This window comes from Rana temporaria, chromosome 13, assembly GCF_905171775.1.
Source record: "Rana temporaria chromosome 13, aRanTem1.1, whole genome shotgun sequence".
Taxonomy (NCBI): Eukaryota; Metazoa; Chordata; class Amphibia; order Anura; family Ranidae; genus Rana; species Rana temporaria.
This window is the reverse complement of record NC_053501.1, coordinates 58,905,312-58,920,426: the sequence shown is the minus strand read 5'-3', so window position 1 is coordinate 58,920,426 and position 15,115 is coordinate 58,905,312. Positions and strand designations below refer to the sequence as shown.

The window sequence follows — 15,115 nt, the reverse complement described above, 5'->3', positions numbered from 1 at the left end:
CCTATTGCCCGGGGGCCCCATTAGTTGTCAGTCCACCCCTGGTCAAGAGACTTTTGCAGCCAACCTAATCATAAGACACATTCTACTTTCCTGACCATTGGTTCTATATATGAAAACTGTAGAAACAAAATATATCTTGGTTTATACTAAATAAACATTTTGTCAATCCTTAATGATATAATGCACACATTTAAAATGGATTTGGACCTCATGGATGAAATATTACCTACCTAAAGATTTTTGATCACTCACTGCTGACTCTTTGACATATCGACTCATGTGGTATGCCAAACTAATAGGACAGCCAGATATCTGGAACTACTCCTAGTTACCCCCTTCCCTCCCCCCCTAGAACCCTCTCAAGACCTCCCCTCTCTTTCTTCTCCATACTTTCTCTCTTATCTGCCTTCCTTCTGTGATAGCTGAGTGACTTTGGATCCCCTTATGGGTTGAGCACATGCTTGAACCACACCATCTTATCCTTATCTACTTCCATTCAGTCTCAATTATTTAGTGGGCCATGTGACTTACTGTACATCTAACCACCCTCAGCTACAAGACTTCATATCCTATGAATGTGGGTCATGTTCTGTTGAGTACCTCCCAAGAAGGTAGCAAGATGTTTTTTGTAGGTTGGGTCTTACAACTATATTGTTCTGTATAATTCACTTTTCTGTTGATGCACCTGGCATACCATATGTTGAAAAAATTCCCTCTGTATGTTAGAAAACTTCTTGAAATAGAAATCTGTAGTATTAGAAGAGCGAAAGTTCTACCCATACTAACCAATCATTTCACTGATTTCGGATTCTGTTTTGATCTAAATGATTGCTGGGAAAACAACTTCAATTTCTTCCCCTTTTATACATAAAATTCTAAGACTTATATTGTTAGTTGGAAAACATTGCTCCAGCTCACAATAAAGAATGATTCTATACACACAAAGGGGAATTTATCAAAACCGGAGCAGCCAGAATCTGAAGCAGCTGTGCATGTCAACCAATCAGCTTCTACCTTCAACTTGTTCAGTTAAGATTTAAAAATGAAAAATAGAAACGTATTGGCTGGCACGTACAACTGCTCCAGTTTTGATAAGTTCCCCTCATTGTTTTTGTTAACATCTATTTCTGATTCTGACTGTAATTACTAAGCAGGAAGTTAACTGTCTGAGGGAACATCACTCCTTCCATACATTTTTATCTAAATATTTATATTCTCATAAACTAAGGCTTTTGTTGAGTTTTTATGTTTTTTTCAACAGTCCTTCAAGTTGGCCATATTTTCAGTTTTGTAGCCTTCAGTGCCATGTGCTATGCTCATTTCATGTTTTGTAGATATACAAATGTGTTCCCAAAAGAAGAATGCAAGGTTGGAATTGTTCCAATGGAAAATAAATAGAATATAAAAAATAAATGCTGCGCGCAAGTCTTCATTAATAACGGAGTTATTTTTGCTCTTTTTCTTCATACTTGGTTTGTATAATTCTTTACTAGCCCGGAAATGGTAACCGCCATAACTGAAAGATGCAACAAGAGCATGGAGGTTAAGCCATTATCGTATCCCAGGAGTTGCGTTATCACACAGCAGTGCTGTAATGCCTCAGTACCTTTGCGGGAACATGCTCTTTTAAAAGCTCATTACTAGAAACCTGCCTTCCCTCTAGAGCATTATGTGTCCAGCAGGCCTCACTTTAAGCATCTCAAACTCTCAATGTCAGATTATTGGAGAAACTGCTTTGTTACCTGTGCCTTTTCTAGTGCCAATATTATTTCATTTAATGCCCCATTTAGATGATTTCCAGCAGCCTGTGAAGAGATTGTGAAGTACAGTGATACGCTTATCGTTGTCCTTAATTGATTATACTGTATACCAAGTCTGTAATGGACTCACAGCTAAGATCATGCATGATTTATCAGCCTGGCATGTACTAACACTTCTAAAGGCAGAATCTTGCATGCCTGTGTCATACTTGATATCCACAGACAGTCCCAGGTGTTGTTTCTTGAAATATTTGTCTGTGGAAATCTCAGTTTTATTTGCTGATGGCCCATATTCATATTATCCTTATTGTTGAGCAATTCTGTGTTCTAATATATACAATATATAATAATCTGGGCTTTTACAATGAAAGGGTGTGTTTACTTCTATATAGAAAATAGCCTCTTAGGCCTCGTACACACGATCAGTCCATCCGATGAGAACGGTCTGATGGACCGTTTTCATCGGTTAACCAAAGAAGCTGACTGATGGTCCATCTCGCCTACACACCATCGGTTAAAAAAACGATTGTGTCAGAACGCGGTGACGTAAAACACAATGACGTGCTGAAAAAAATGAAGTTCAATGCTTCCAAACATGCATCGACTTGATTCTGAGCATGCGTGGATTTTTAACCGATGGTTGTGCCTACTAACCATCGGTTTTGACCTATCGGTTAGGAATCCATAGGTTAAATTTAAAGCAAGTTGGCTTTTTTTTAACCAATGGTTAAATAACCTATGGGGCCCACACACAATCGGTTTTGACCGACTTTTGAATTCTAAAGTCTACATATCCCATGGTACCTTGCTGCCTGCAAGCAGTGTTTCCTGTACTGACTCTGTCACCTGAAACTCCTCCTCTCAAAAGGCAGGCTCTGTGAAATGTGTGACACAGCAGTGCCTACTCACAGGGCATAGTGAGTACATGAAACAGACGTCAAGGAAATAAATGTGTGGGAATCTTCACAGAGTAAGTTTACAAACTTAAAAATCATTCACATTAAAAGGAGAAGACTAAAAATTACCGAAATGCAATGCGGAAATGAATATACAACTACACTATACATGGTAAAATCTACTAAATAGGATATATCTAGTCATTTTGTTTTATGTAATGCACATGTATCCATATACTTTGGCTTTAGAAGAATCGTTGGGTCAAAGTGTTGCAGTCTTCTCTTTCTCTGCTGTCAGGGTTTGTAGGTCAGAAGTGTCTTAAGTGGAAGAACATGTTCTGTTGGTAAGAGGAGTGTCCCTCTGCACAATGAATATCTGAGAGGTCTGGTCTGAATGCAAACATTATGCTTGTTTGTATTTGTGAATTAAATGGCACCAGGTTGCATTAAATGTCACTTGATCTTTGAACTGGTCTTTGCAGCTAACCAAGTTTGGGAGTTCATTAGGCTGAGAGATATGGATGATAGAAATGTGAGCAGGAAGCAGGGGAGTCCCTAAGGAGGACTCACTAGAACTGCAGGGACCAGGCAGACCAGTGCACTACCACTAGCTTACTGAAAGCAGTCAGCATGTTCTGCACAATCAGAGCTGCACAGAAGAATAATATCCTGCTCTCTGATTAGCACGTGCTATCTTGTGAACTATTCAACCGAGTCTTCTTTGCAAAAGCCCATATGCTCTACAAACTGAAATACCCAAGGACCTGTGTATAAGGACAGAATAAAAGAAAATTGGGCTTACAATCGCAAAGCAGATTTTTCATTGCTTGCAACATGAAAATAGATTTTTTTTTATTTCACAAAGTTTTATTTTTTTCTTTGTATGAATCAGTTTCATACTGATCTGTCTCTTTATTTCAGTGAGCAGAGCTCTGTCACCTTATCTGGGGTTCAGAGAAGAACAAGGTCCTGCCAGAGATCAGCAATAATCTGAGCCTGAGGCTCTGCCATCCCCTAGATAAGCTGCAGCTTCCCTTCAGCTGATGAATACTGAAAGAAGCCAGCACCCAGAGGTGCTGAAAGGAATGGGGATGTCTGTCAGCACTGTGGAAACCCTGGCAACTCTCAGGTTAACCTGGCAACTCAAGCAAACTCTTTGCACCACGCTTATATTATCATACTCTTTGTCTAGGCACACAAGACTCATTATAGAAGATGTTAGGTGGATACGGCTTGAGGAAAGCTTACACAGCAGTTAGGGTGTGTAGGACTTTTCATGGAAAGGGTTAATGGTGTGCCTGAGCGGAGAGGCAGCAGAGTGAGAAGTGCTGAGGTTGTGCAATGCACAGGCTCCAGGTGTCCCCAGGCTGCTGCTGACTTGGATTCTCTCCTTTTGTTGATAAACCTATTTTGCCCTCTGTTTTCTTTGACATCCAGTGCTGTGTCTAAATCTCATTCTGCACAAGGCCAGTGTATTATTTATTGGAGTTTCCTCTGGGTGGATCTGTCTATTAACCCTCCCTGGGTCAAGCTACACACTGTCCTAATTGAACAAATAGAAATAGGCCAATGGTAAAAAGTAAAACACTGGAGACATAATAACAGGGATATTATACTACCATAACTGAGGAGACTTACTTCTAGGGGTCTGTTTACCATAGGGCACTCAGGGGCCCCAACCTGGAGTAGCAAGGTTGGGTAGAGTATCATAAAGCTTCACCAATTACAATAAAAAAAAAATGTTTCCCTTGTTTCCTTTTTTCTTGTTTTTCTGGGGGGTAAATCCAGCAAGAAAACCAATAGAGGGGACTGAGAAGAGCAGAACGACTATCTGTGGCTCAAGTAATATGCAGTAATCTTTCCTGACTAATAGGCTGTGCAGGCCCATGGAATTTCTGTTTTTTCCCACAATAACAAACCCTATATGTTTGTTTAACAAAAGGGATGGGATCTGTATGAAAAGTCATTCATATGTACCTAAGGCAGGACAGTCTTTTCATACAGTCCTTATTATTTTCATATTATAATTCATACAGAAGTCACCAGCTATAAATACTCTAGCTGCTGACTTAAAAAAAAAGAACACTCATCTGTCCAAGGATCTACCTTCGTCCTCACCAATTTTTCGCTGGTCTTTGGGTCCCAGGTGCCAGCATGTTTACTAAAAAAAGCCAGCTGTGACCCTTGGCTTTACAGCTTCCCAAGTTGCACTGCGCTTTGTGAATGGACTCGCAGCTCTCTGTGACGTGTCCCAGAATGTTGTGGGCAGGGAAAGGATGAAAAGAACTACCGCTCCGATCACCTAGGCCAGGGATCCTCAAACTACGGCCTTCCAGCTATTGTAGAACTACACATCCCATGAGGCATTGTAACACACTGACATTCACAAACATGACTAGGCATGATGGGAATTGTAGTTCCTGAACAACTGGAGGGCCGTAGTTTGAAGACCCATGACCTAGGCGGTCATAGCAGAAGTGGGAGCGAGTACCTGTTAAAACTAGTGCAAGCTGGCGTTTGGTTTTAATTTGTTTGTGTATCTAAATCTACTAGGACATCTAACACTCCCCCCTCCACAGACTGACAGTGCTGCTTTCCAAAGGTGCTCCTTTGCTCCTTCTTTCAAAGTAGAGGTAATCTAATACAGGAATTGTGACAAGAATTATAAAAAAAAAGAAAGCCACTACATCTAATGGCGGTTCTCTTGAAAGGAAAGAGCGTGTTGACGTCATCGCGTATGACGAGAATGCGCTCGTCACATTCGATGCCATCGCCACCAACTTTCTTCACCCTACCTATGCCGTGGAAGCTACCGCGCATGCGTCAAAGTCTTTTCGAGCATGCGCGGGTTTCCACGGCGACAGGTAAGTATACACACTCTCGGGTTTCTCGTCGGGAAACAGGCTGACAAGAATCCCAACTAGAAAAAAAGAGCGCAGGTTCTCTTTTTTTCTCAACAAGATTCTGGCCAGATTTCCTGACAAGAAACCTGAAAGCCTCGTACACACGAATGGTAATCTCGGCAAGAAGCAGTTTTCTTGCTGGTTTTTGCAGAGAAAACGGTCGTGTGTACGAGGCTTGAGGGGGGTTGAGGAGTGCTTCTGCACACAGAAGTTTTTTTATCTTTATGCATTGCCTTTTGAACGACTTTAATACTGCTTTAACTTTGTTCTAAATCCCTTTGTAGTGGTTGGTAAAGATTGCCACAAAGATAAATTACCACCGTACTGACGCACAACTTTATTTTTTTTATTTTCAAAGGAGACATATAGTACTCTTTCCATTTGTACAACTGGGCTTGTGAACCTTGCCTTCCTAGTTATAGGAAGTGTTTAAGGGTTAGATTCAGGGTTCAGGTTCAGATGAATAGCTGCTTTTTAGGGGTTAGGTCAAGGCTTAAGGTTAGTTGTACAGGAGTGATAAATTAGTTGGCATCTAAACTATAGTGTCACAACAATCATGCACATGTTATTTTGTTAATCACCAATTACCTCTTTTTTTGTATAATATTGTAGAGTCACCGGGGGTTAAAAATATAATGCACCTTGACTAGATAGGACTAGATAGGACCATATAGCACCACTGATCAATCCTTGTTTTGCAGGAAACTACTTATTCTTTACAATTCTAGTTCCTTGTTCCGGCATGCACCAAATCGAAAGGTTAAAAATATAACCACTGCTTGGGGTGTTATTAAGAGAGAACACACCTTAACTTTTGTATTTTTGATTACTGCGAGAAGATGGCTGATTTCCAGGATTAGTTAATCTCCAAAATTCTAGTTCAGGCCTAGACATGGAGAAGTTTCTATAACCTATGACCTCTTATTTCTCTTTGGACACTTGCTAATAGTCAGTTGAAGGTCAGATTTTCGCATTGAGTAATATTAACGATGGTACAGATATAAAGAGTTTTTAAGCCAAACCAACTAAAAACTGCAGAAGGTTTCTAAAGTACACATAAGTTCAAGGCTGTTTTAAAAAAAAACAGAACTTATCAGTTTGTATGATTATTTAGCCTTGTGCCATAATAATCTATAAATTGGTAGTTCCATATTTTTCATAAACAGTAGTCAGCAATGTACACCCCACAAAAATATAAATGATAGATTAAAGTATAACTAAAGGCAAAACTTTTTAAGCGTTGGATAGAGTAGAGAGGAATTAGAACATATGGTTTTACTGTTAGGAAGATTCACCCTCTCTATTTGTCCTGTTTACCATTATCACCAGGATTAAAAGTGAAGAAAACCCCTACATTTTGGGTTGTCATTAGTACCGTAATAGAAGTAAAATCTTCCAAAGGGGGCACTAGTTCTGATGACCCAGGTGACAACTAGTTATTCTCTCAATTTGGAGGGATTTCCTTTCACACCCTGTTTTGGCTATGGGACAGGATGTGAAGGGAAATCTCCTCAATGAGACACAGATGGCAAAAAAAAAACCCAGACAGGGGTTGTAACCCTCCTTTACTCTATTAATAAAGAAAACAATGCTTTTTGTTCTACTTTAAACCTTGTCTATACAACACACAGAAAAATGTGGACCTTATAAAAATATAGACTTTGGCCCGGATTCACATACATTGGCGCATATTTATGCCGGCGTAGCGTATCAAATATACGCTACGCCGACGCAGCGCACAGAGGCAAGCACAGTATTCACAAAGCACTCGCCCCCAGTCGCTGTTAAAGATACGCTGGGTTTCCTCAGCGTAAGCCAGCGTAGGTGGAAGTGGGCGTGAGCCATGCTAATGAGGCGTGACCCCATATAAATTAAGGACTGAGCGTCATAAAGTTACGAATAACGTACGGCGCATGCGCCGTCCCGTGGACGCATCCCAGTGCGCATGCTCAGAATCACGTCGAAACAACTGCCTAAGATACGTCGAATCACTACCTACGACCTGAACGTAACCTACGCCTAGCCCTATTTACGTACTACATAAACAACGTAAAATAATACGGCTGTGTTCCCTGGTCCATACCTTTGCATGACTTGCGCCTCCTATATGGGGAATAACTTTACGCCGGACATAGGACTTATGCAAAGCACGTATATTATGCGCCAGGCGCAAGTACGTTCGTGAATCGGCGTATCTCCCTCATTTGCATAGGTGAATAGGAAATCAATGGGAGAACCACTTGCGGCCAGCGTAAATATGCGCCAACGATACGCCGGCGTAGGAAAGTTACGTTGGTCGGATGAAGCCTATTTGTTTTGTGGGCACGGCGCACAGATACGACAGCGCATACTTACACTTACGCGGCGTATCCTGAGATACGTCGGCGTAAGTGTTTTGTGAATCCGGGCCTTAGTGTATACTTTAAGGGAGTCTATCCATTTTGATTTGAGTTATATTTTTTTCCAAAATTTACAAATTTCTCAGGTATCTAGGACCTAGTTGGGCATTTGGTGCCTACTTTAAGACTTAACTACACATCTGTTGTGCATCAATTACAACTTCCCTTATGCTTCTAACAAAGCCACTTCCTGCCTTCTACAAGCAATAACCTTTGAGAATATAAATATGAGAATCTCTGAGAATACAAATATGGGAAATATTATTGCTGACATCAAACTTTTTTGGTCTGTTTATATGATTTTTCATGGTTTGAGACTAACTAGGTAATGAAGTCAGGGTGAGGCAGGATGGGAGCTTTGGATCCTTTCCCTTTAAAAACAAGTCAGCAGTCACATCTTACATCTTTCTATTGTAACAGGTTCACTTTAAAATTTTGATCAGCCTAATGCCGCGTACAGATGGTCGTTTTTTGTGATGAAAAAAAACGAAGTTTTTGAAAACGTCATTTAAAATGATCGTGTGTAGGGGAAAACGTCGTTTTATGTCTTCTGAAAAACGACAAAAAAAAATTCGAACATGCTCGAATTTTTTGTGTCGTTTTTCAAAACGTCATTTTTTGTTTCACAGAAATTGACCGCGTGTACCAAAAAACTACGTTTAAAACGACGTTTTTAAACCCGCGCATGCCCAGAAGCTAGTTTCAATGGAAAAAAGTGGTGAAACGTAACCTCGCTTTGCTAGAGTATTGTGAAAAAACAATGGTGTGTAGGCAACTTCGTCTTTGAAAATTATGTTTCAAAAACGTCGTTTTATTTCATGATTAAAAACGTCGTTTTTTTTTCATCACAAAAAAACGACCGTCTGTACGCGGCATTAAGACTCTCCTCATATCCTTTCTGGAGTCAATGGATTAGTTCACTTTACTGGCTCAAGGAGAAGCACATGTCCTGCAGGATGAATATCCAAAGCAGTAGGCCTGAAGATAGTTAATGTAGCTAACATGATATAGAAGCATTCTTAACTTGCTGCAAACTAGACTGAAAAATAAGACATTTCATAAAGATAAGTTCCCCTTTAAAGTTGTTGTGTGTTGTCCAAAGAAACCAGTTTTCTATCACAATAGAAAGTTGTAGAAAGATATACACATACTTGATAACTGCAAAGAGGACCTCATTTGTTTAAACTGAAAATGTTTTTGAAGACATAAATGGTTAATCTGCTTATGGTGAGAGGCTAAACCTACTAAGCAGTGTGATCATTGTAACATATGTTCACAAAGTGGAGGAGGAAGGAAAATACAGGTCTGCTCAAAGATAAGACCTACATGCTGTGGTGGTCAAGTCTGCTAATCCTAAACAATGACCACCTTGCAGATACCAAAATCATCTTTTAATATAAATGCTGACATGTATAATACATACAGATCTTTGCTCAACAGAATCATGAAAAAGCTATCATGTACCAAAAGTTACCCAAAAATAGGTAAAAAAAATGTTGTCAGGGCAATGCTGGTGGGTATTGATTGCTTTTAACCACTTAACAACTGGCCCGTAGCCGAATGACGGCTACAGGGCGGTTTGATGACTCTGGGAGGACGTACATTGACGCCCCCTGGGGCGCGCACACGGGAGCATCCGTGACCGCCGGGTCCTCTCGGATCATGGTAAATGGCCGCTGACAGCGGCCGCTTACCACGTGATCGCTCTGTCACGGAGAGATCACATGTAAACAATCCGGCATGATATTCGGTTCCTCTTTTCCCTCCCCTACAGTGTGAGAAGAGAGGGGAGAGATCGGGTGCAGCAGCACTGTGGGCTGGATGTATAGTGTCCACAGTGCTGCTCAGTGACACTGACAACTGCAGCCTCTGCCATCCCTCCACCATACTCTGCATCCTGCTATCCCTCTGCCATCCCTCCACCATAATCTGCCATCCTGTCATCCCTCTGCCATCCTGCCATTCTACCATACTCTGCCATTCTGCCACCCCTCCACCATACTCTGCCATCCTGCCATCCCTCCACTATACTCTGTCATTTTTGCTATGTACATGCTATGTGTTAGAAATATTGTATGAATGGACAACTTTGCGTTTTAATTTTCTTTCCACATTTTCCAAAAACTTTTTTCATGGCTTTGTGCTGAGTTATTTTGAGGGGACAGCACATTTACACTGTTATACAAGCTTTACACTCACTACTTTACATTTAGCAAAGTGTCATTTCTTCAGTGTTGTCACATGAAAAGATATAATAAAATATTTACAAAAATGGTACTCACTTTTGTGAGATACTGTATATGGGATATATATATATATATATATATATATATATATATATATATATATATATATATATATATATATACATACACACAGTACTGTGTGGACGTTTTAGGCAGGCATGCTGTAAAATAAGAATGATTTTTTTATCAGCTGTCCAGGAGGCCAAAACTGGGCAAGGAACAGACAAATTCTGCTACTTAGGTGGGGTTGTGGAAGATTTAGTTTTATGTCACAGGTCATACACCATGGCAAGACGGAGCACGCCAACAATATGCAAGCCAGTTATACTGCATCAACAAAGTTTCCCCCAGGCAAGTATTTTAAAGCAGACTGGGGTTTCTATATGTGCTGTTTAAGCTCTTTTGAAGAATCACAAAGAAATGGGAAAAGTCGAGGACAGTAGAAACAGTGGTTGGCAAAGGAAATGCAGCATCATGCTTACTTTCATTTGATATCAGAAGATGTCCAGCAGTGTCATCAGCACACTCTGGCCAGACTGTCCAGAGAAGTCTGGCCAGAAGTGACGTTCATGAAAGAATTGCAGCCAAAAAGCCATACCTCTGACACGGAAACAAGGCTAAGCAACTCAACTATGCACGGAAACATAGGAACTGCGGTGCAGAAAATGGCAGCAGGTTCTCTGGGCAGATGAGTCCAAATTTTTAATATTTGGCTGTAGCAGAAGGCAGTTTGTTTGCAAAGGGCTGGAGAGCATGACAATAATGAGTGTCTGCAGGCAACAGTGAAGAATGGTGGAGGTTCCTTACAAGTTTGAGGCTGCATTTCTGCAAATGGAGTTGGGGATTTGGTCAGGATCAATGGTGTCCTCAATGCTGATAAATACAAGCAGATCCTTATCCATCATGTCATATCATCAGGGAGACGTGTGATTGGCCCCAAATCTTTTCTGCAGCAGGACAACAACCACATACATACAGCCAATGTCAATTAGAACTATCTTCCTTGTAAAGAACAATTTGGCCCCACAGAGCTCACATGTCTGGGATTACATGAAGAGACAGGATAATCTAAGACAGTCTACATTTACAGTAGTTCTCCAAGATGTTTGAAACAATCTACCCACCGATTTCCTTCAAAAACTGTGTTTTGAGGGCAAAGGGCAGTCACACCAAATATTAATTGGATTTGGATTTCTCTTCTGTTCATTTACTTTCCATTTTGGTAATTGATAAAAATAAACTATTAGCACTTCTATTTCTGAAAGCATTCCTCATTTATAGCATTTTTTCACACACGCCTAAAAGTTCTGCACAGTACTGTATATTTATGTATATATAGCCTATAGCATAGAAAGCAAATTCCAGGTCTTGTTGCATGGTTTGAACAACATAAAACAGTTATTCCATTGATATTTTCTCTCACAATGTTCTTTCTATTTTTTGGTCACAGGTGCCTGTGTTTATTTTACTTTTATTCCAGGTGATCACAGATTCTCACAAATTTAGATCATTTCGGTATCTAAAATTTGAAAATTCGCAGATTAAGTCAAAAAGTGCTTTGAGCTTCACATAGTAATGCAGGGGGAGTTGGGGATCACAAAGGCAGGATAAGGGGACCTTTTTTCTTAAGCACTGAGCTTTGAAGAATTCCTGCCTATACAATGCCGAGTGACACGCTGGAAGAGATAAACCTGCCTGTTGTCTTTTGTCCCCGTCTGTTGGATTCTTCTGTTGACCCTCTGGCCATTAGCCAAGGTAATATGATATTACAAGGTTCCTTTCATGACCTATTCTGTCACCACCTCAAGCAACCATTAGTCGTCATCTCTAGGCTGATCAGAAAGCTGCACATACACCAAGAAGTAGAAAAAAAAGGAGAGTGTACCATTTTTTATCTCTAAATCTATTCCCAACTCATGTTTTACCTGAATCATCCAACACATTCCTTTATAGCAAGACTGGGCAAACTGCAACGTTCCAGCTAATGATAACCTGCAGGCCCCAGCATGCACTACCAGCTTCATATCAGCAAAGCATGCTGCAACTTGCAGTTCTACAGGAGACACACAGGTTGCCAATGTCTGTTCTAAAAGATCACATGGTTTAAAGTGGAACTATCAGGAAAAATTAAAAAGCTAATATTATTAAATCTAATAATAAAATAGTTAACACACCTTCCTTCTTCGCCACATATGAACTTATAACTACCGGGGCTACAGCTGTTACCCTAAACTGTGTATCAGTTGGTATTTCCAAAGTACTACACTAAGAATCTGCTGACTTCACGTATAAAAATATGTAATTTATTGAATGAATAGTGAGTAAATAGGAAAGAAATATCCTATGACTATACAGGTATCCGTTTACCATTATGAAAAGTTGATATAATAAACAAATGTTCTCCAACTAATACTTTTCAGACTTGAAGAGGAAAAGAGACATAGGCATTAATTTAGAAATCCTGTTAATATAAGATCATTGCAGGATATTACAATAAAATGATTACAGCTACTGCTGTGATTGAGCTGGCAAGCTGAACAACATCATTATTCCACATTCATAACCATCGGAAATATACCACTATGACTGAACAACTCAACTTTGTATTATTCTGGAAATACTCCTACAAATTCAAACCCTTCACCTTGATTTTAAATGATATTCAAAGACAGGTACACTTTAGAATGGGATCACCAGATTCTTTATAGTGTACGATAGCTGGAAAATATGCTCAAAGTGCTGCCTTAGCGTTTAATACTTAATGCAACCATCACTGGGTTCCAAGTTCTAAAGAGGACCCAAGTCACAGCCCCAAACCAACACTGAATGTAATGGAAGTCACTATATAATGGTCCCCAGGTAGGGTACTCGGTGCTCTCTATAAATACACAGATGGCAGTACATAGTTGATGATGGTGTCATGGAAGCAGAAATAAATGTCCATGTATGCCCATTGGAGATGTACTTGTAATAGACAAACTGTTATCTGCCAGCTGGTTCTGTAACATCCCCAATACAATAGATGAGGTAATAAAAGCACATGGTGGTATTTGCTGCAACAAGAATATCACAGTATGTCTGGATAGCATGATTGAGCCAAGATAAGGACTTGGTAGCAGACATAATGCCGCATACACACCATCACTTTATGTGATGAAAAAAAACGAAATTTTCTGTGAAGTAAAAAACGACATTTTTGAAACTTAAATTTTCAAAGACGAAGTTGCCTACACACCATCGTTTTTTCACAATGCTCTAGCAAAGCGAGGTTACGTTCACCACGTTTTTCCATTGAAGCTTGCTTCATAAGTAGCTTCTGGGCATGCGCGGGTGAAAAAACGTTGTTTTAAACAACGTTTTTTGCTACACACGGTCAATTTCTGTGAAGTAAAAAACGACACATAAAATTGAAGCATGCTTCAATTTTTTTTTGTCGTTTTTCAGAAGACATACAACAACGTTTTCCCCCACACATGGTCATTTAAAGTGACGTTTTTAAAAACTTTGTTTTTTTTCATCACATAAAGTGATGGTGTGTACGCGGCATAACTCCTAACTATACCAGTTCATGTGATCAGACTTGGGAGGAGCGTGGGCATGACAAAGGGTCAAGGCTCGTTCCAATTTTCTAGTACACATTGGGCAGTATGGCTGAGATATAATTTAATTATAAAGGAAACCACTTAGAAAAAAAGACACAACTTTAACTGTAGCTATAGCAAACACAAACAGACAGTTACATCTTGTGTCTTTTGATTTCCTTTATAATTAAATGATGTGTTTTTATAATATAGGTCATATATAGAAATACTGTATATTAGAGTGGCAATGTTACATAACGCCTAGTAAGCGACATACAACTACCTTTACTCATTATGATTGCTGTAGCTGCAGCACAAGTTTTACACCTACTGCAAAAAAAGAAAGTTATGCTGCTTTAACATTAGCAATGGAAAGGTCCCTGGATGATACGTGAACCCCCAGGAGATACTCTCCATAGCCTGATTAATTGGGGCAACATTAGTTTTCGGACTCACTCACCCTTTGCCATTTCACAAAGTGAACTTTTTGCTCTGAGAGGAAAATTGTTCATGAGAAGCACCATAAATCTGCTAGCACTGATTTGATCTGATGTAATCATTTTTAAAAGTTCACCTAATCCCTGGCGTGAATAATGCCTCACACATATATCTAGCCAGGGCTGACTCCTGAAGATAGCTCAAGTCAATGATCTCTTCTTTTGGCATCTACACAATTAACATTCCTTCATTGCACATCAGCAGCATGTTAAATTTTTCCTAACAACCTCAATGGGTGCCCATAATCGCATCATATCATATGAAGCATATCCAATAAAAAGAGCATTGACAGTCACTTTAGTGCAATACAGTTGAAAGGCTTCATCTGCAATGGCCCAGAGAAGGAGGTAACAACATCATTAAAAAGCATCTTGGCCTGGCCTGTACTTGGCAGTCTGATAAACGCCAAAACCTAACATTTCTTGAAAATTTAATACAGAGGTCTATAAGAAATTGTTATTCAATTTAGCTTTACAGTGTTTAAGATACACGTTACTCTTGTGAGAGGAATACTTGCATAGATAATACAGCATGTCTGTAACACATATTTGAAGTTCAATTGTGTTCATAGTCCTTAGTGTTCTGTTGTATGTTCAATATGGTTGCCTCCAGGAAGAACACTTTATAAGAGCAGGCTTCTTTACTGGCAAGGGCAAAAGATGATTTGATCACATATGCTCAGCAGGAACTTCTTAATAATTTGAGATTTCCTTTAACAACTTTGCATCGCTGGTATTGCAAAGGGCAGTGGGTAAAAGGATGGCACATAGCACATGCCATTTTTTGGAAGCTTATAGTTTGGGCTCCAAGTGTTTTTATTTTATTTAGTCTT

At 39.7% G+C, this 15,115-nt stretch overlaps 1 protein-coding gene across 4 annotated transcripts in view; it reads right to left on the bottom strand.

Moving 5' to 3' along the window:
- Window positions 1-15,115, bottom strand: part of MEIS2 (Meis homeobox 2) — a 185,612-nt gene that overhangs the window by 59,416 nt on the left and 111,081 nt on the right. The window lies entirely within an intron of this gene.